We start from the raw sequence: 21,634 nt of genomic DNA on the forward strand, positions 1-21,634 counted from the left end.
AAATAACTAAATAACTAAATAACTAAATAACTAAATAACTAAATAACTAAATAACTAAATAACTAAATAACTAAATAACTAAATAACTAAATAACTAAATAACTAAATAACTAAATAACTAAATAACTAAATAACTAAATAACTAAATAACTAAATAACTAAATAACTAAATAACTAAATAACTAAATAACTAAATAACTAAATAACTAAATAACTAAATAACTAAATAACTAAAACTAAATAACTAAATAACTAAATAACTAAATAACTAAATAAATAAATTGGAGACCTCACCTACAAAAAGATATTGACAAAATTGAACGAGTCCAAAGACGGGCTACAAGAATGGTGGAAGGCCTTAAGCATAAAACGTATCAGGAAAGACTTCATGAACTCAATCTGCATAGTCTGGAGGACAGAAGGAAAAGGGGGGACATGATCGAAACATTTAAATATGTTAAAGGGTTAAATAAGGTCCAGGAGGGAAGTGTTTTTAATAGGAAAGTGAACACAAGAACAAGGGGACACAATCTGAAGTTAGTTGGGGGAAAGATCAAAAGCAACATGAGAAAATATTATTTTACTGAAAGAGTAGTAGATCCTTGGAACAAACTTCCAGCAGACGTGGTAGATAAATCCACAGTAACTGAATTTAAACATGCCTGGGATAAACATATATCCATCCTAAGATAAAATACAGAAAATAGTACAAGGGCAGACTAGATGGACCATGAGGTCTTTTTCTGCCGTCAGACTTCTATGTTTCTATGTTTCTATAACTAAATAACTAAATGACTAAATGACTAAATGACTAAATGACTAAATGACTAAATAACTAAATAACTAAATAACTAAATAAACAAATAAACAAATAAACAAATAAACAAATAAACAAATAAACAAATAAACAAATAAACAAATAAACAAATAAACAAATAAACAAATAAACAAATAAACAAATAAACAAATAAACAAATAAACAAATAAACAAATAAACAAATAAACAAATAACAAACAAACCTTTGTTGACCAAACTTGACCAAATTAAAATGGCAACCTTACAAATACAGAAGCCCAAATTGAATCTGACGACAGAGTAAAAGGATATTCAACTAATTTTTGCAACACATGAGACAGTTTCACAAAGAGTTGCTATGATTAATGACCCTCAGGTAATTCCAGGGAAGGAATGCCAGAATAAAATTCAGGGGAGAGTTGCCACAATTTAATTCCATTTGAATAATTGGAATGAAGAAGGAAATAATATGCACTGGAGCAATCTCTCCTCTCCCTTCCCCAATTTACTCTTGGCTATGGTAATTGCAGAACCCTTATATACAGTACATATTGTCCTACGATTCGGAGGTTAATTTTTTTCCCATTAAAAAAGTGTTTTATTTATAACTAGCTGTACCCAGCCACGCACTGCTGTGGCTCAGTCTGATTTTTCTGATTGGCCAACTCTAGGACATGCAACGTATCCTTGTCCATGTGAGAAGCAACCTGGGTTTAGATCTAAACCTCACGTGCATGTTTGAATGCAACATTTAAGTTAAGTTAAGTTAATTTTTAAGCTGCCCAATCCCATAGGACTCAGGGCAGTTTACAACAATAGAAAACAATACAATGATACAATAATGAAAAAAGAAGTCGAACAACAACAATAATTAAAAAAAACCAAACCATTTTTTAAATTTAACCATACATAAATCCTTTCCCAAGTTCTATTAAAAAAATGCTAAATGATTGGAATATAATGTAATATGTATATGATTTGATTTTTTTTCTTAAGAAAAGTTTATGAGAAAATTTGTCTGTATTGATCTTACAAATTTTAGTGTTTTTCTTTTATGTATTAGAAAGAGTTCTATTTTGAGCGGGGCAAGTGTAGCTCCTGTATATTCAATTCAATTCAATTCAATTCAATTTATTAGATTTGTATGCCGCCCCTCTCCAAAGACTCGGGGCGGCTCACAACAATAATAAAAACAATATTCCAGCGAAAACAAATGTAATATTAAAAAGCACATAAAACACTATCATATTTTTAAAAGCAAACAACATATACATACCCAAACATAAATATAAATTTTTAAAAAATGTATGTTTGTTAAATATATGTTTGTCTTTTTTTAAAAAAAAAACAAAACCCCAAACCATAACAAACCCAAATTATAACCCCTCCCCAAAACAATCTAACAAACAACCATACCAACAAACATATTCAGGTGTTAAAATTCACAGCCATCAGGCTTGTCGGCAAAGCCAGATTTTAACAGCTTTTTGAAAAGCCAGTAAAGTGGGAGCAGTGCGAACATTGGGAGGGAGCTGGTTCCATAGAGCCGGGGCCACAACAGAAAAGGCCTTCCACATGGTCCCGCCAACCTACATTGTTTAGTCGACGGCACCGGGAGGAGGCCGATTCTGTGCGATCTAATAGGTCTCTGGGAGGTATGTAGGTGGAGATGGTCCCGTAAATATGTTGTGTCAAAATTTCTAAGCAATCGGTGAAGACGGTCCTGTGTTAAGCACCTGCATGTTTTTACAGAGTTGGCCTTCTCCATGTCCCGTCGCTTGACACCTCTATGCCTCCCACTCGGCTACCAAACACCCGATCTTTTACCACACTTCACTAACGCCATATAAACGGGCCATTCTCATTGGTTCAAATGATCACCAGCCAATCTAAACACAGCTCCTACGTTTTTCACCAGCCAATCCAAATACGGCTCCTATCTTTTTCACCAGCCAATCAAAACGCGCCTCCTATCTTTTTCACCAGGCTCAAGGCCAAGCAACTCCCTGTTTTACCTATCACTGGTGTGCCATCTGTATGATATAGGTGTTATGTCCGAAAAGAAAATAAGCCGTAAATTCATTGATTGGCTAAGACGCGGCTTGAATAGAAAGAACCGCCAAAATTAAACGTTTGTCTTAAGAAAGTTCCCGCCTAAACAAAACGTATAAACAGGGCAACGGGTTAGCCGTTGCCCTTGTTGGTAATTGATTGTTATAGTGAGAGGTTCTTCTGTTATGCCTCACGAAATAAATCTGTTGCATTAAATCAGCCTCCTAGTACTGATTTAACAGTGGTGACGAGGAGGTCGAACTCCCGCCGAAATGACCATGAGCCCAAGCACCGGCGTTCTACAACCCGGACTCGGAACCATGGACCTCCTACATGGCAAAATTCCGCATCTTTTTACAAGCAAGTAATCTCCATGATGCCGACTATGACAGAAAGCGAGCGATCTTTCTAAATTATGGTGGCCCGACGATTTACAGCCTAGCCTCCAAGCTAGTTGACCCAGACACCGTGGAAAACATTTCCTGGGCCACCCTTCAAGCAAAACTCGCTGCTCATTTCTAACCAACCACACCGATTCGGGTCTACCATCACCAACGTACATAAAAACGCATGTATTCGAATGCAAGGCTGGGTCCAAATTTTAAAGCACTTGCTGAAGTACTTTAGGACAGTGATTTTCAACCTTTTTTGAGCTGCGGCACATTTTTTACATATACAAAATCATGGGGCACATTGAGCGGGGGGGGAGTGCGGGGGCTAAAAAAAAGTTTGGACAAAAATAATATATATCTCTCTTCCTCCCTTTCGCTCTATTTCTCTCCCTCTTTCTCTCTCTTCCTTCCTCCCCCTCTCTGTCCATCCCTCTTTCTTTCTCACTTCCTTCCTTACTCTCTTTTTTGCTCTCTTTCTATCTCTCCCTCCTTCCCTGCCTCTTTCTCTCTCTCTCTCTCTCTTTCTTTCTCTCTCTCTCTCTTTCTCTCTCTCTCTTTCTCTCTCTCTTTCTCTCTCTCTCTGTCTTGCTTTTTTTCTCTCTCTTTCTCTCTCTTGCTGAGCTTCGCGGCACACCTGACCATGTCTCGCGGCACACTAGTGTGCCACGGCACACTGGTTGAAAAACACTGCTTTAGGAAATTTAAGATTTTGAACAAAAGAACATTTATATTTTTATTTATATAGATACAATTTAAAAAGGCAGAACAAACGTAAAAAGTCAAAAAGTACAGTATGGAAAACCCAGTTTACATAATTCCACCATATCGCTTCTTTTCCTAGATATATGTCCATTATCTATCTTAATCAGAGAGGTATAGAAAAAGAAAAAAAGGGGGGAGGGAGAAATTTTCTATGTATCTCCAGTTTTGTCAATAACAACAACAACAACAACAGAGTTGGAAGGGACCTTGGAGGTTTTCTAGTCCAAAACACCAAAACTCCGCAGTCTGCATTGGTTGCTGATCAGTTTCTGGTCACATTTCAAAGTGTTGGTTATGACCTATAAAGCCCTTCATGGCACCGGACCAGATTATCTCAGGGACCGCCTTCTGCTGCACGAATCCCAGCGACCAGTTAGGTCCCACAGAGTGGGTCTTCTCTGGGTCCCATCAACTAAACAATGCCACTTGGCGGGACCCAGGGGAAGAGCCTTCTCTGTGGAGGCCCCGGCCCTCTGGAACCAGCTCCCCCAGAGATTAGAATTGCCCCCACCCTCCTTGCCTTTCGTAAGCTACTTAAAACCCACCTCTGCCGCCAGGCATGGGGGAATTGAGATACCCTTTCCCCCTAGGCCTTTACAATTTTATGCATGGTATGTCTGTACGTATGTTTGGTTTTTTATTATAATGGGTTTTAATTGTTTTTAGTATTGGATTATTGTTATACGCTGTCTTATTATTGCTGTTAGCCGCCCCAAGTCTCTGGAGAGGGGCGGTATACAAATCCAATAAATAAATAAAAATAAAAATAATAAAACCCTGCTTAGGCAGGAAACCCTGCACTACTTCAGACAGATGGTTATCCAACATCTGCTTAAAAACTTCCAGCGTTGCGGTATTCACAACTTCTGGAGGCAAGCTGTTCCACTGATCAACCCTTCGGACTGTCAGGAAATTTCTCCTTAGTTCTATGTTATCCTACCTTCAAGTGCTTCGGAGAATAGGTTGACTCCCTCTTCTTTTTGGCAACCCCTGAGATATTGGAACGCAGCTATCATGTCTCCCTGGGTCCTTCTTTTCATCAAACTAGCCATTCCTTCATTCTTCCTTAATGTTGGCTTCCTTCTTCTCCCACCAATAGTAAAAATTGTCCCAGGTTTCGTAATGTTCTGTTTCAGTTTTATCTTTTAACTCCTTCATTAGTCTGTCCATTTCTGCGCAAGGGAATATTTGATGTAAGATCACTTCTCCTGTGGGGGTGTATTTAGTTTTCCATTTTTGAGCAGATTCAGAGGTTAATTTTTAACCACTCGTCCCGATACCAAAAGAGTATTAGCTATTTTTGAAGAGGTGGTGTTGATTTTCCTGATGTTCTTCCGCTCACACAAGTTGACAGGGATGAAATTCTCCCAGTTCATTCGTGCATGTCACTTACACAGTGGGTAAAAGAACCGAAATAGCGGTGTCCCAATGGGTGGGCAGAACCTAGCGCTCCCTTCACAACTGGCTCTCCGACGACCGATAGGCACGAGCAGTGAAGAGCCACAGTTACTACCGCACTGTGGGTGTGGCTTATTTTGTGGATGTGGCTTGATGGTCATGTGACCGGGTGGGTTTGGCTTGTCAACCATGTGACTGGGTGGGAATGGCTTGCCGGCCATGTGACCAGGTGGGAGTGGCTTGACAATCATGTGACCAGGGGGATGGCTTAAAGGTCATGTGACTGGTTTAAAGGTGGCCAACATTTGGGGGGGAGGGGTTTATAAATTTTTTATTATTTTTCACCCTTTACAGAGATTCCAATTTACATACCTCAAATTAAAATATAATACAGTGATACCTTGTCTTACAAACTTAATTGGTTCCGGGATGAGGCTCTTAAGGTGAAAAGTTTGTAAGATGAAACAATGTTTCCCATAGGAATCAATGGAAAAGCGATTAATGTGTGCAAGCCCAAAATTCACCCCTTTTGCCAGCCGAAGTGCCTGATTTTGCATTGCTGGGATTCCCCTGTGGCTCCCCTCCATGGGAAACCCCACCTCTGGACCTCTGTGTTTTGCGATGCTGCAATTTCACTGAGGCTCCCCTCGCTGGGAAACCCCACCATCGGACTTCCGTTGCCAGCGAAGTGCCTGTTTTTGTGCTGCTGGGATTCCCCTGCTGGGATTTCCCTGCAGCATCACAAAAACACGGAAGTCCGGAGGTGGGGTTTCCCATGGAGGGGAGCCTCAGGGAAATCCCAGCAGCGCAAAAATGGGTGCTTCGCTGGCAATGGAAGTCCGGAGGCGGGGCATCCCAGCGGCGGCGGTGGGTTTGTAAGGTGAAAATAGTTTGTAAGAAGAGGCAAAAAAATCTTAAACCCCGGGTTTGTATCTTGAAAAGTTTGTATGACGAGGCGTTTGTAAGACGAGGTATCACTGTACAATACAATATCAAATGCCAAATTCTTAGTCAAATTAATCATTTTTTTCTAATTACTTATCCAATTATTTCTGGTGTATATCATTCATCCTGTGTATATATCATTCATCCTTTCCAAATGTTATCATCCGGATTTTAGATAATGTTCTTCGCTTTCATTGACATCACTCATGTCAAGGGTTTGGGTTACGGTGCCTGGCTCTCCTTGTATGTCTCTGAAGCGAGGAGAGGCCAGGCATCCTAACCCTAACCCAAACTCTTGACGTGAGTGACGTCAAGTTGGCCACCTTTAAGCCAGTCACATGACCTTTAAGTCATCCGCACGAATCCCAGTGACCAGTTAGGTCCCCAGAGTGGGTCTTCTCTGGGTCCTGTCAACTAAACAATGTCGCTTGGCAAGACCCAGGGGAAGAGCCTTCTCTGTGGCAGCCCCAGCCCTCTGGAACCAACTCCCCCCAGAGATTAGAATTGCCCCCACCCTCCTTGCCTTTTGTAAGCTTCTTAAAACCCACCTCTGCCGCCAGGCATGGGGGAATTGATATACTCTTTCCCCCTAGCCTTTACAATTTTATGCATGGTATGTCTGTATGTATTTTTGGTTTTATAATAAGGGTTTTTAACTGTTTTAATATTGGATTGTTTATATGCTGTTTTTATTACTGTTGTTAGCCGCCCTGAGTCTATGGAGAGGGGCAGCAAACAAATCCAATAAATAAATAAATAAATAATAAATCCCCCAGTCACAAGGCTGGCAAGCCACACCCACAAAATAAGCCACACCCACAGTGTGGCAGTTAACATTTTTGCAGCTGTTCACTGGTCTCACCTCTGGGCTCAATGGTTGGGATTTTTATAACCCCCATCCCATCCATCTCAATAAACCTTGTTAAGGAAAATTGGGGAAAACCTTCCTCTCCAACCCTTTATATTAAAATATAGATCTAATCTGGTTGAAACACATATTGGCATTTCAAAAACTGTAAGGTTGCAGATTTCCAATACTGCCATTTTGTAATCTTTCCAAGATGATTCTTAAATTACAAGTTGTCAGAATAAAATGTTAAGCTTGGCTTGCTGTCGTCAGGTGACAGAACCTACTTGCCCCCAAACCATCACTGTTTCGTGTTAAACAGGTAACTCAAATAATCCATCCCAGTCACCAAAACTGAAGCTTAAATGGATTATGCAGTAGGAAAAACTACCCACAATGAAGAATTACTCCTGCTAAATTATTTGGAAATGTAGGATAATCTGTGATCTGAAATTGTCAGCTGAGGTGCATAGACCTGACAGTTAAGACATCAGTTGTGAAGGTGAATAATATTTCATTTCGAAGTTTAATGTTGAGAAACAGCATATTAGTTGAAGCAACAATGAACAATTCACTTCCCTTTTGCAGGATACTTTGTTGTGTGTACGTGTGTGAAAGAAAATCAATATAATAGACCGGAAGACTGACGGCAGAAAAAGACCTCCTGGTCCATCTAGTCTGCCCTTATACTATTTCCTGTATTTTATCTTAGGATGGATATATGTTTATCCCAGGCATGTTTCAATTCAGTTACTGTGGATTTATCTACCACGTCTGCTGGAAGTTTGTTCCAAGGATCTACTACTCTTTCAGTCAAATAATATTTTCTCACGTTGCTTTTGATCTTTCCCCCAACTAACTTCAGAGTGTGTCCCCTTATTCTTGTGTTCACTTTCCTATTAAAAACACTTCCCTCCTGGATCTTATTTAACCCTTTAACATATTTAAATGTTTCGATCATGTCCCCCCTTTTCCTTCTGTCCTCCAGACTATACAGATTGAGTTCATGAAGTCTTTCCTGATACGTTTTATGCTTAAGACCTTCCATCATTCTTGTAGCCCGTCTTTGGACCCGTTCAATTTTGTCAATATCTTTTTGTAGGTGAGGTCTCCAGAACTGAACACAGTATTCCAAATGGGGTCTCACCAGCGCTCTATATAGCAGGGTCACAATCTCCCTCTTCCTGGTTGTTATACCTCTAGCTATGCAGCCAAGCATCCTACTTGCCTTTCCTACCGCCCGACCACACTGTCCATTTTGAGACTGTCAGAAATCATGACCCCTAAATCCTTCTCTTCTGAAGTTTTTGCTAACACAGAACTGCCAGTACAATACTCAGATTGAGGATTCCTTTTCCCCAATTGCATTATTTTACATTTGGAAACATTAAACTGCAGTTTCCATTGCTTTGACCATTTATCTAGTAAAGCTAAATCATTTACCATATTACAGACCCCTCCAGGAATATCAACCCTGTTGCACACTTTAGAGTCATCGGCAAGTAAGCAACTTTCCCTACCAAACCTTCCCCTCACAAACACATTAAAAAGAATAGGACCCAGATGTTTTTCTTAAGTGCATTACGTTCAGAAGGCAATGTTGGAATAAAAGAGAAGAAGAGGAAAAATAGCAGCACGGTGGATGAACATAGAGTAGTGATGGCTGCACTATTGGACGATCTGAACGACCAAGCTAAAAATAAAACAGCGAATGGGTAAACCACAAATATAGAAGATTAGCAAAGGGCAGGGAAGAAGTACAGGGAAGAAGGTTTTGAATTTTGTAATTATTAGATCTGTGTATTGGAGACGTCATTTCCAGCAGAAATCAGGAAATGAAAGTTTGTATGCGAACAATTTGCCCATAAAAAATGGTTGTGTTGTCTTTAGTTCCTTGAAAAGAATCCTAGAATAAATTACGAAAGACCCTGCAAATGAGACAGAAGTAAATCCGCTGTTGGCTTCAAGTTGCTGGTAAGCTGTCTGCTTAGAAGTAGAATTTATAGCCCCTGCCTTGCTGTTAATTTAGATGGAATGTTAATGTGGGTCGTAAAACTTTCAATTCCACGGCAAGAATATTTCCCTCCTGCTCTGCATGCCGTGTGTGTATTTTGAACTGCTGAAGATAAAATAAAGTTTTGTTTTGAATATCAAAGCCTTGGGGAAGATTTGTGGATTTCAGTAGTCGGGAACAGAACACTTACCGACTTCTTAGAAATGGGGAGAGGTTGACTGTAGACAATGTAAGGTAAAAGTTTTTAGGGTTTGGGGAAGAAACCACAGAGTCAGGCAGTGAATTCCAAGCACTGATCACTCTATTTCTGAAGTCGTATTTTCTGTGTAATGTATTGGTTTATGTTTGATTCCATGACTTTGCAGATGATGCAACCCAAAGAGATTGGTCTGTAATTGTCAACATTACTTGGATCTCCTTTTTTGAAGATAGGGATGACTGTGGCTAGTGACCATAGGTTGGGTAAGGAGCTAGCTCTGAAGGATTTTTTCAGAAATTATGCTTAGAGGTTCAGCCAAGGTTGAAGTATGGACATAGTCCATCAGGTCCAATAGATAGTGTTGTGGTTAGCTCTGGCCCAGCTCCTGCCCCAAGGACTGTGGATGTGGGGGAGACATCCACATCCTGTTTTGCTCCCGGTGGAATCTGTTGATGAAGGCTCCTCTGACCAAGAAGACATGAGTGACAGGGAGGAGGAGAGTGTGGCAGACAGCTCAGAAGGAGATCAATTATCTAGCTCCTCCTTGGATTCAGAACAAGAGTTAATGATACAGCCACGCATGCGGAGAGCGATGCATAGGCAGCAACAACTGAGAGATTATTATCAAAGAAAATGAGGCCACCTGTGGTTGGGTGGGGCTGTGGTCATTAGTGAGGCTGCTATAAATAGCAGCCTGTGGGTTTGGGCATTGTGGAGGATTATCTGATCATTGTGTTTCGTGCCTGCCTTGCTGACTTTGACCTTTGTGTGCTGATTTTTCCCCACTTTGAAACTAAACCAGAGCAAAGTGTGTTTCACTTTGTGGAAGAAGAAGGACTGTGAATTGCCTCACAGCTGCAAGCTAAGTATCACAGAACTGATAAGGGACTTGTACAAATTACCAGTTTGTTTGGAGACGAGTGCTCTTTGCTATACAAAAAAAGTGCTTAGTTTATTTGAATTTTCAGTAAAAAGAACATTGTTTTGAATTTTCAAATGTGTGTGTGTCTGAAATTGTATCTGTGCATTTTTGGGAGGATTCTAGGAGAGAGATCGACAGAACAGATAGAGATGGTTTTAGGTTGTGGGGGGGCTGTTTTTGCCCTCCCCAGGCATTGAATTATGGTTGTGGTCACTCACACATGCGTGATAGCACGTACACATGCTCTTTTGGCATCCAAGGAAAAAATGGTTCGCCATCACTATTATAGTCTTTACCATTTGGTCCTTTAAGGGGTGGGATCGATCATGTGTCTTTGAATTGGACATGATAGCAGTGTTCAAATATTTGATGGGCTGCTCCAAAGAAGGGTGGTGGTGTTCCAGTCTATTCTGGTCAACCCAGAAGACAAAACAGGAAACAATGGATTGGAAATTGATCAAAAAAGAGAAGCAGCCTAGAATTAAGGAGAAATTTCCTGTCTGAGAACAATTAACTAATTAAATGCCTTAAAACTTGTTGGTTCTGTAACACTGGAGACTTTCAAGAAAAAATTGGACAGCCATTTGGACAGTGGCATCGGACCAGAATACCTCCGGGACTGCCTTCTGCTGCACAAATCCCAGCAACTGGTTAGGTCCCACAGAGTTTATTTATTATTTGGATTTGTATGCCGCCCCTCTCCGAAGACTCGGGGCGGCTCACAACAAGTGAAACAAATCATAAATAATGCAATTAATTAAAATATTTAGAAATTTAAAAAACCCCATAAACTAACAGACACACACCAAGCATACCATGTATAAATTAAACATGCCCAGGGGGAGATGTTTCAATTCCCCCATGCCTGACGGCAAAGGTGGGTTTTAAGGAGTTTACGGAAGGCAAGGAGAGTAGGGGCAGTTCTAATCTCCGGGGGGAGTTGGTTCCAGAGAGCCGGTGCCGCCACAGAGAAGGCTCTTCCCCTGGGGCCCGCCAACCAACATTGCTTAGTTGACGGGACCCGGAGAAGGCCCACTCTGTGGGACCTAATCGGTCGCTGGGATTCGTGCGGCAGGAGGCGGTCTTGGAGATATTCTGGTCCAATGCCATGAAGGGCTTTAAAGGTCATAACCAACACTTTGAATAGTGACCGGAAATTGATCGGCAGCCAATGCAGACTTGGCCTTCTCCGGGTCCCGTCGACTAAACAATGTTGTTTGGCGGGACCCAGGAGAAGAGCCTTCTCTGTGGCGGCCCCGACCCTCCGGAACCAGCTCCCCCCAGAGATTAGAACTGTCCCCACCCTCCTTGCCTTTTGTAAAGTTCTTAAGACCCATCTCTGCCGTCAGGCATGGGGGACCTGAGACATCTCCCCCGGGCCTATACAGTTTATACATGGTATGTTTGTGTGTATGTTTGCTTTTAATAATGGGGTTTTTAGCGTTTTTTAAATTATTAGATTTGTTCTTACATTGTTCTTGTTATTGTTGTGAGCCGCCCCGAGTTTACGGAAAGGGGCGGCATACAAATCTAATAAATAATAATAATAATAATAATAATAATAATAATAAGTGTTCTGCTTATCCAGAAGGTTGGACTAGAAGACCTCCAAGGTCCCTTCCAACTCTGTTATTTTGGAAAATCTACCTACATGACCACAAAGAGTCAACAAATCTTGATGGCAGGTCATCAATTACCAAGTCATTTTGTCAGTCCATTGATCAATCAATCAATTCAGAAATCAGGCTGCACTGCAATCAATGCAAGCTACAGATAATATGATTTAAAGGTCACTGCAAAATGCATGTTTCCGAACTAGTAGGGAAGGTGAGAACAGTGGTACCTCTACCTAAGGACGCCTCTACTTAAGAACTTTTCTAGATAAGAACCGGGTGTTCAAGACTTTTTTGCCTCTTCTTAAGAACCATTTTCTACTTAAGAACCCTAGCCTGGAAAAATTTCCCAGGAAATTTGAGAGCAGCACAAAGGCCCGGCCAGTTTCCTGCCATTCCCCCTTTAATCCCGGCCATCTCAGGCTTTTCTGGGCTGCCAGAGAAGCCTTTTGGTGGTGCTCCCCCTCTCGCCTACCTGGGTTTCTCTCTCCGACACAGTGTACGGGAGGCAGCCTCGTGCCGGGTGTATGGGAGGCGCGTGCTCCTCCTCACCGCCTCCGAGTCCCTCTTTTTTTTTTTAAGCCTTAAAGTTTTGGATTTTTTTGATTCCCCTCACTTCACCTTCTTCCTTCCGCAGTAACTGTCCTCCTTGTCTTCTTCCTCCTCCTCCTCCCACCCAAATTCCGAGCTTTTATATCTTTCCTAATGGGTTTGCACGCATTATTTGCTTTTACATTGATTCCTATTGGAAAAATTGCTTCTACTTACAAACTTTACTACTTAAGAACCTGGTCATGGAACGAATTAAGTTCTTAAGTAGAGGTCCCACTGTACTGTATTTTTCAGAATATAAGACACACTTTCCCCCTTCCTGAAGGAGGTTGAAAATTTGGGTGTATCTTATACTCTGAATGTAGTTTTCTCCCCCACACCAGCCTACAAGGTGCTAATCATCTTCCTGGCTTGCAAGCTTTTAATGTATGTATGTATGTATGTATGTATGTATGTATGTATGTATGTATGTATGTATGTATGATTTTATTTTATTTTATTTTATTTTATTTTATTTTATTTTATTTTATTTTTTATTTTATTTTATTTTTTATTTTATTTTATTTTATTTTATTTTATTTTATTTTATTATTTTATTTTATTTTATTTTATTTTATTTTATTTTATTATTTTATTTTATTTTATTTTATTTTATTTTATTTTTTTATTTTATTCATTCATTCATTCATTCATTCATTCATTCATTCATTCATTTATTAGATTTGTATGCCGCCCCTCTCTGTAGACTCTGGGCGGCTAACAACAATAGTGAAACAATATGAACAAATCTAATAATTAAGCCTAATATTTCATTGCTACTCTCTCCGAATAAAGTTTTTTCCAGTCCTAAATCTTCGCAGGCTTTTTTTCATTGCTACTCACTCCAAATAAGATTTTTTAAAATAATGTGCTGAAGCTGACCAGATTAAACCAGAAAATACCTGGTAGGCAGATCCCCCCCCCCCCTATTTTCCTCCTCAAAAACTAAGGTGTGTCTTATATTCTGAAAAATATGGTAGATTTCACCGCTGCATACAAGTCCCAGTCAATTCCTAGCAAGCTTGATTCCTGGATCAGTTGGTAAAAGACTGCCCCCTGGCGGACATTATGGAATTGAAATCTTGGAGATTCTAAACTCCAGGTGAATCTTAAAAACTTCCATCTGTAGAGTCCTAGAAATATCAGTTTACAAATAAAGAGGCGGAGGAAGAGGTGGAGGAGGAAGAAGAGGAGGAGGAGGAGAGGGAAGGGCATTAAATCTTGCAAAATTCTATTGCGGTAACATTATAATTTAGTATAATTTACTAGATTTATAAGCCGCCAACTCCTTCCGGACTCTGATAAAAATAGCATCAGTATTCATGACTTTGATTTACTGATTTACTTTGGAAGGCTGACTGTAGCAAGGCTTTCATCACAGATCCCTAAGTTCCGAGAGAAAGAGGTAGTAGAAGCCATGCAGGAAGGAAGTGAGACTTGGCCCATCTGTCAAGACAGAGCCTAGATCTCTTTTAAGTTTCCACATTGTTGCTTGTGAACCAGGATATTATGGACAGCTGTTGAGCGGCCAGACAGGGAGAACATGGGGCAAGAATGCAGCAGGAAGCCCATGGACAGGCTGTGAGAATAAAGAGGGCGTTGCGAAAGGAAGATTTGTCAGATGTTCTACAAGCAACCTATCCTCAATACCTCTTAGAGCAGGGGAGGTCAAACTCGATTTCATTGAGGGATGCATTGGGGTTGGGCTTGACTTCAGGGGGCTGGGGTGGGCATGGTCTGCTTGACGTCACTCGTGTGACCAAATGCCACTCTTCCTTCCTTCCTTCCTTCCTTCCTTCCTTCCTTCCTTATTTACTTATTTACTTACTTACTTACTTACTTACTTACTTACTTACTTACTTACTTACTTACTTACTTACTTATTTATTAGATTTGTATGCCGCCCCTCTCTGTAGACTCGGGGCGGCTAACAACAATAATAAACAGCATGTAACAAATCTAATGTTTAAAATAATTAAAAAACCCTTATTAAAACCAAACATACACACAAACATGCCATGCATAAATTGTAGAGGCCTTGGGGGGAAAGGGTAGTTCAGTTCCCCCATGCCGGACGACAGAGGTGGGTTTTGAGGAGCTTGCAAAAGGCAAGGAGGGTGGGGGCAATTCTGATCTCCGGGGGGAGCTGGTTCCAGAGGGTCGGGGCCACCACAGAGAAGGCTTTTCTCCTTGGTCCCGCCAGATGACATTGTTTAGTTGACGGGACCCGAAGAAGACCGACTCTGTGGGACCTAAACGGTCGCTGGGATTCGTGCTAGTAGTTTGTTTTGCTAGCACTCTGCCAGCAAAAACAGAGTTTGGGAGGGTCACACACAGGGGTGGGCTACTAGCCGGAATGCTAAATTGTGCTTGCCACCGCGGCTCATAATTTCTTATGGGGCCAGCGTGGTTTTGCTTCTGCACCTGTGGAGGTAGCAAAATCACGCACGGAGCTGCAGGTGCGCCCGTGTTTCGGCATGCGCGGAAGCAAAAGAACGTCGTCGAAACACAGGCGCACCTGCGGCTCCGCATGCGATTTGGCTACCTCCACATGTGCAGGAGCAAAATCACGCTGGCCCCGCAAGCATTTACGAGCCGCGGCAACAAGCGTAATTTAGCTTTCCGGCTACTAGCCCACTGCTGGTCACACATGATCTTCACGAGGTCCATTTTCGCTGGCAGAGGCACCATGGCCCAATCCTTCGCTGTTTCCAGGGCGCCCCTGCAGGCCAGTTTTAAGCCCCTCGTGGGATCAATTAAATCCTCTGAATTCTGCTAACCAGCTTGCTGTGCGCACACTTTGTGCTTGCATGTTCACTGTGCACGAGTGCGTGCCGCAGGCATTACCGTGCAGCACTGAAAAATCAGCACTTTGAAACCTTCATAGTCTGCAAAGGTAAGTAGAACAGGGAGGGGAGGAATCAGCTGTGGGACATGATTTCCAGCTAATCTAGATCACGTGGCACAGCTGATCGTCACACAGCTGATTATCGGATATATAGATATGTATGACAGCCATTAAGGGTTGTACCACATGATTCTTAACAAATCTATATTTTCTTTTATGTACACTGAGAGCCTATGCACCAAGACAAATTCCTTGTGTGTCCAATCACACTTGGCCAATAAAGAATTTCTATTCTATTCTATTCTATTCTATTCTATGTGCAGGGGCTTAGATTGCTCACTCTTGTCCACAATTCTAGCCACTCTTAGCCCAATAGTCAAGCCTCTTCTGGTCACTTTTGTACTGAGATTGGAAGCATCCTTCAGGACTGCCTTCTGCCGCTTGAATCCCAGTGACCTATTAGGTTCCACAGAGTTGGCCTTCTCCGGGTCCCGTCGACAAAACAATGCCGTCTGGTGGGACTCAGGGGAAGAGCCTTCTCTGTGGTGTCTCCAACCCTCTGGAATCAACTCCCCCCCCCCAGAGATTAGGACTGCCCCCACCTTCCTTGCCTTTTGTAAACTTCTAAAAACCCAGCTTTGCCGCCAGGCATGGGGAAATTGATTCCACTCGGCTGCTACATTTTGTGTATGGTTTGTTTGGGTTGTATGAGTGTTTTTAGATCAAGGGTTTTTAAATCTTTTGCTTTTTAATCATTGGATTTGTATTTTGTATTGCTGTTGTGAGCCGCTCCGAGTCTTCGGAGAGGGGCGGCATATAAATGTAATAAACAAATAAATAAACAAATAAATAAATAAATAAATAAATAAACAAACAAACAAATAAATAAACAAACAAACAAACAAATAATAATAAACAAACAAACAAACAAATAAATAAATAAATAAATAAAGGGTTGTACCATATGATTCTTGACAAATGTATCTTTTTCTTTTATGTACACTGAGAGCATCTGCACCAAGACAAATTCCTTGTGTGCCCGATCACACTTGGCCAATAAAGAGTTCTATTCTATTCTATTCTATTCTATTCTATTCTATTCTATTCTATTCTATTCTATTCCATTCCATTCCATTCCATTCTAGATTTGCCCGAACTGGTAGTCTTCTTTTACTACCAATTCAGAGAAACCAGTCTGAACCTGTAGCATTTCATCTCTGGCCAGATCTGGCCAGCAGGCCTTGAGTTGGACACCCCTGACATATATATTGTCAACGTGGCTTGAAAATATATATCACGCCAGAGCTGCTTTTCTCAATCTCAGTTAGCTTAAAATGGGTGGACTTCAATTTCCAGAATTCTGGGCATTTAAATCCACCCATCTTCAAGTTCCCGAAACACTGTGCTAGATAGACAGAATAAGATTCTCGGGTTGAAATGGAAAAACTCATATTGGCGTTCCAAAACAGGAAAGGGGGGGGGGGAAGCAATTTATTCTTGCCAGTTCAAAGCGACCTCATCACGAGTCTTTATTTAACCATACCAATCAGCCCTCGGGGTGATATACAACTCAGAATGTAAAACACAATTATAAATTTGCAAGGTAGCCTGACTAAGAAGCACACCCAGAAATATTAGCTCTATATTGTTTAAGGTTATGTTAATAGAATCTTGCAAGCTTGAAAGTTCACCTCTTCTCCCCCACCTCCCAAATGTAGGGACAGTTCCTACTGGGATATTTGCCTTGTCCACATTCCTTTTGCAGACTCAGCTCTGATCATTGCCAAGCCTGTGGCTCTTCCTCTTTTCTCCCAAGGCCATTCTCACATATCATTACACAAAGTTACTAGCATTTATTTATTTATTTGTTTGTTTGTTTGTTTGTTTGTTTGTATGGCGCCCCTCTCCGAAGAGGGGCAGCTAACAACAGTATAAAAAGACAATGTAAACAAATCTAATATTAAAAATAATCTTAAGTTTAAAGAACCACTCATACATACAAGCATACCATGTATAAATTGTATAAGCCTAGGGGTAAGAGAATATCTCAGTTTCCCCATGCCTGACGACAGAGGTGGGTTTTACGGAGCTTGCGAAAGGCAAGGAGGGTGGGGGCAACTCTGATATCTGGGGGGAGCTGGTTCCAGAGGGCCGGGGCCGCCACAGAGAAGGCTCTTCTCCTGGGTCCCGCCAAACGACATTGCTTAGTCGATGGGACCCGGAGAAGGCCAACTCTGTGGGACCTAACCGGTCACTGGGATTCATGCGGCAGAAGGCGGTTAATATCTATGGCTGCCTACCATCCAACCGAACTGGTAGTAAAGGGTTTTAGAACCCACTACTGGATCAGGGGTGTCAAACTCAAGGCCTGTGGCCCAGACCTGACTTACAGGCTGGAGTGGGCCTGTAGGGTGTTTAAATCTGGCCCATGGGACTACCCTGGAAACAGCGAAGGACTGGCCTGTGGTGCTTCTGCCAGGAGGGCTGGACGTGGCCCTCCCAGACTCTGTTTTCAGCCATGATACCTCCTGGCCAAAAACATTTTTTGGCTCTGGCACCCTCCATTTTTGCTGGCAGAGGGCTGCAGGAAGCTGTCACAGCTGAAAATAGGAGCCAAAGACCACACACATCCTCTATACTCCATTTTTGCTGGCAGAGGGCTGCAGGAGGCTGTCACAGCTGAAAATGCTGCCTGAAGGACCACATGCAGCCCCCAAACCTCCATTTTCACTGGCAGAGGGATGCAGGAGGCTGTCCTGGCTGGCTACGCCCACCCCAGTCCCCCAAGGTCAAACACAACCCTGATGTGCCCTTCAATGAGTTTGACAATCCTGGCTTAGATAACATACCAGACCAGATTTGGTAAAGACTGGTAAAGACTGTAACATTGAAACCATTAAAGCCAACCTCTTTAACACATTATTCAGCTCAGTCTTTGTAAACAGCAATGGCTCATGCCCAATATTTCCTAGTTGTACCACAAATGATTACAATGATCTAACACAAATTGATTTTACATAAGTTATTGTTGAAAAGGCATTACACAATCTAAAACCATCTCTATCTATTGGACTTGATGGACTCTGGGCATACATCTTAAAAAATGCTCTCCACAGCCTTAGCTGAACCTCTAAGCATAATCTTTGATAAATCTTTCAGGACTAGCTCCTTACTCAACTTAGGGTCACTAGCCACAGTCATGCCTATCTTCAAAAAAGGAGATCCCAGCAATGTCATGGAATCAACCATAAATCAATCCATTACCCTCCACCTACACTCTTACAAATTGTACAGGAAAAAAATATCCTGTTATCTGCATTCCTACACAGCAAAAACATACGGAGTACACAACCTGATCAGGGTAAAGCAATAGATGCAATTTACATAGATTTTTGTAAAGCCTTTGACTCAGTGATACACGACAAATTACTTCTGAAACTGAAATCTTATGGCATCTCTGGATCCCTACATGATATGGATAACTATGTTCCTGTCAAACAGACAACAAGTAAAATTGAGAGTTCTCTATCAAATCCTGCACCTGTCAATAGTGGTGTCCCCCAAGGCAGTGTTCTAGGACTTACACTCTTCATATTTTACATAAATTATCTTTATGATTAGTGATGGGTGAACCGAACCCGCACAATTCGGGTCTGTACCGAATTTTGCGCTGTTTGGTATGCCGAACACGAACCCAAACTTTTTTCAAACTTCAGGCAAAGTTCGGGGTCGTGTTCGGCATTCGGAGCTTTGACGTCACCGGCAGGTTGCTAAGGACGCCAAGGTGATCACTTCCTGGATTCCATGGAATCCAGGAAGTGATCACCTTGGCATCCTTAGCAACCTGCTGGTGACATCAAAGCTCCGCCCCCGGAATCTCTTCGTGGGAGTGATTCCCCGTTTGGGTTCGAGTTCGGGTTCGGTTCAGGTTCGGCCGAATTTTGCGTAAAGTTCGTCCGAACTTGCCGAACCCAAACACCGTTGGGTTCGCCCATCACTATCTATGATCACATTATAAGTGATTGCGTTCTCTTTGCCAACGACACCACAGACAATGCTGCTACCTTTCAAAAAGACCTTGACTATGTATCAGAATGGACAAACAAGTGGCAAACCTCAAATCTCAACCAACAAATGCTCTGTCTTACACAATGGCAAAAAAAGAATCAGAACACAAAACACAAGCTTGGAGGACACGACCTTGTAGAGCCCACTGTAACAACATTGTCAAAATGTCAAACATTGTCAAAATGTCAGACATTGTCAAAAAAGCTTCAAGTGTTATTAACTTAATCCTATGTAGCTTCTGCTCCGGGAATCTCACAAGAGTAATATTGTGCAGCTTCATCTCTGGCAATATTACACTAACTAGAGCATACAAAACATTTGCTAGACCAATTCTCGAATACATCTCACCTGTCTGGAACCCACATTGCATATCAGACATCAATACAATCAAGAGAATCCAGAAATATTTCAACAGAAGAGTCGTCCACTCCTTCACTCACAACAGAATACCTTATGCCACCAGACTTGAAATCTTGGGCTTGGCCAACTAAGAACTACATTGGCTTCGAGCCAATTTAAATGTAGTTCATAAAATTATCTGCCACAGTCAATGATTACTTCAGCTTCAACCACAACAACACACAAACACATAATAGATACTAAGTTAATGTAAACCGCTGCAAACTCGACTGCAGAAAATATGACTTCAGCAACAGAGTTGTCAATGTCTGGAATTCACTACCTGGCTCGGTGGTTTCTTCCCCAAACTCCAAAAACTTTAAATTTAGACTGTCTACTGTTGACCTCACTCAATTCCTAAGAGGTCTGTAAAAGATGTGCATAAGTGTACCAGTGTGTCTAAGGTCCCTGTCCTACTGTCCTATTGTCCTCATTTACCTTTGGAATACTGTGTTCAGTTCTGGAGACCTCACCTACAAAAAGATATTGACAAAATTGAACGGGTCCAAAGACGGGCTACAAGAATGGTGGAAGGTCTTAAGCATAAAACGTATCAGGAAAGACTTAATGAACTCAATCTGTATAGTCTGGAGGACAGAAGGAAAAGGGGGGACATGATCGAAACATTTAAATATGTCAAAGGGTTAAATAAGGTCCAGGAGGGAAGTGTTTTTAATAGGAAAGTAAACACAAGAACAAGGGGACACAATCTGAAGTTAGTTGGGGGAAAGATCAAAAGCAACATGTGAAAATATTATTTTACTGAAAGAGTAGTAGGTCCTTGGAACAAACTTCCAGCAGACGTGGTAGATAAATCCACAGTAACTGAATTTAAACATGCCTGGGATAAACATATATCCATCCTAAGATAAAATACAGAAAATAGTATAAGGGCAGACTAGATGGACCATGAGATCTTTTTCTGCCGTCAGATTTCTATGTTTCTACCTGTATTTACTTTATTTATGTTTATATTTATATCTACACCTGCTATCTTGTATACGTTTGTCAATCAAACAAATAATGAAATAAAATAAAATAAACTATAGCATCTATTGAATTGTTCAACCTTCCAAAAACCCAGACCAAACCTTGACCATGTTCTTGCTGGTTCATAAAAGAAATAGCAAACCCATTGGCTCACCACAGCCAAATCCCTCCTACATAAGCCGTGCTACAACTGATAAGCCATGTTCTTTCTGAGTTAACCTCAACCACAATGCAAAAATGCAAGATGCAAAAAAGTCTTTACAAAGCAGAACTGCAAAACTCACTTTTATAGACCACTTCCAAAACTTCTCTTCTCTTCTCCTCTCCTCTCCTCTCCTCTCCTTTCCTCTCCTCTTCTTCTCTTCTCCAGCGTAACCCAGAGAAGGAGCTTGGAAGAGGCAGGGAGCCTTATGAATAAAAACTCATTCCTTCCTTGCTGTCTCATTAACAGCAGAAACCTTGTGAAATTTTAAAGCAGTCTGCCACAAAGAGCTGGATGATAGGTTGGGTGAGGCGCTGGTCTGTAGCAGTCAGCACTTTTTTTTTTTTTCAAATTGCCTTTACCACTTTAAATTCCCATGAAAGGTAATTGCTTGTTAAGTAGTATTTAACTACATTGAATATTCAGGCACGGAGGAACGATGGAGCCAAACTTTGTAAAGTAGGAGAGTACTAAACAAACATGGTGGCCTAAACTAGATGGAGGAGACTTCAAATTCATTGTAACTCTCCCCTCTGAAAGGACAGCATTTTGCCTGGCTATGCCTCCTGTGTTTGGGGTGCCTGTAGTAGTAGTAG

General features: G+C 41.4%; 1 protein-coding gene across 1 annotated transcript in view; it reads right to left on the reverse strand.

Moving 5' to 3' along the window:
• FAR2 (fatty acyl-CoA reductase 2) overlaps nucleotides 1-21,401 on the reverse strand; it is a 55,217-nt gene extending 33,816 nt beyond the window's left edge. The window contains exon 1 of the mRNA XM_070755230.1: nucleotides 21,121-21,401. The gene's annotated coding sequence lies outside the window, so the exon portion shown is untranslated. The remainder of the gene's footprint in view (nucleotides 1-21,120) is intronic.
• Nucleotides 21,402-21,634: the final 233 nt, after the last annotated feature.

This window comes from Erythrolamprus reginae, chromosome 6 (assembly GCF_031021105.1).
Source record: "Erythrolamprus reginae isolate rEryReg1 chromosome 6, rEryReg1.hap1, whole genome shotgun sequence".
Classification (NCBI taxonomy): domain Eukaryota; kingdom Metazoa; phylum Chordata; class Lepidosauria; order Squamata; family Dipsadidae; genus Erythrolamprus; species Erythrolamprus reginae.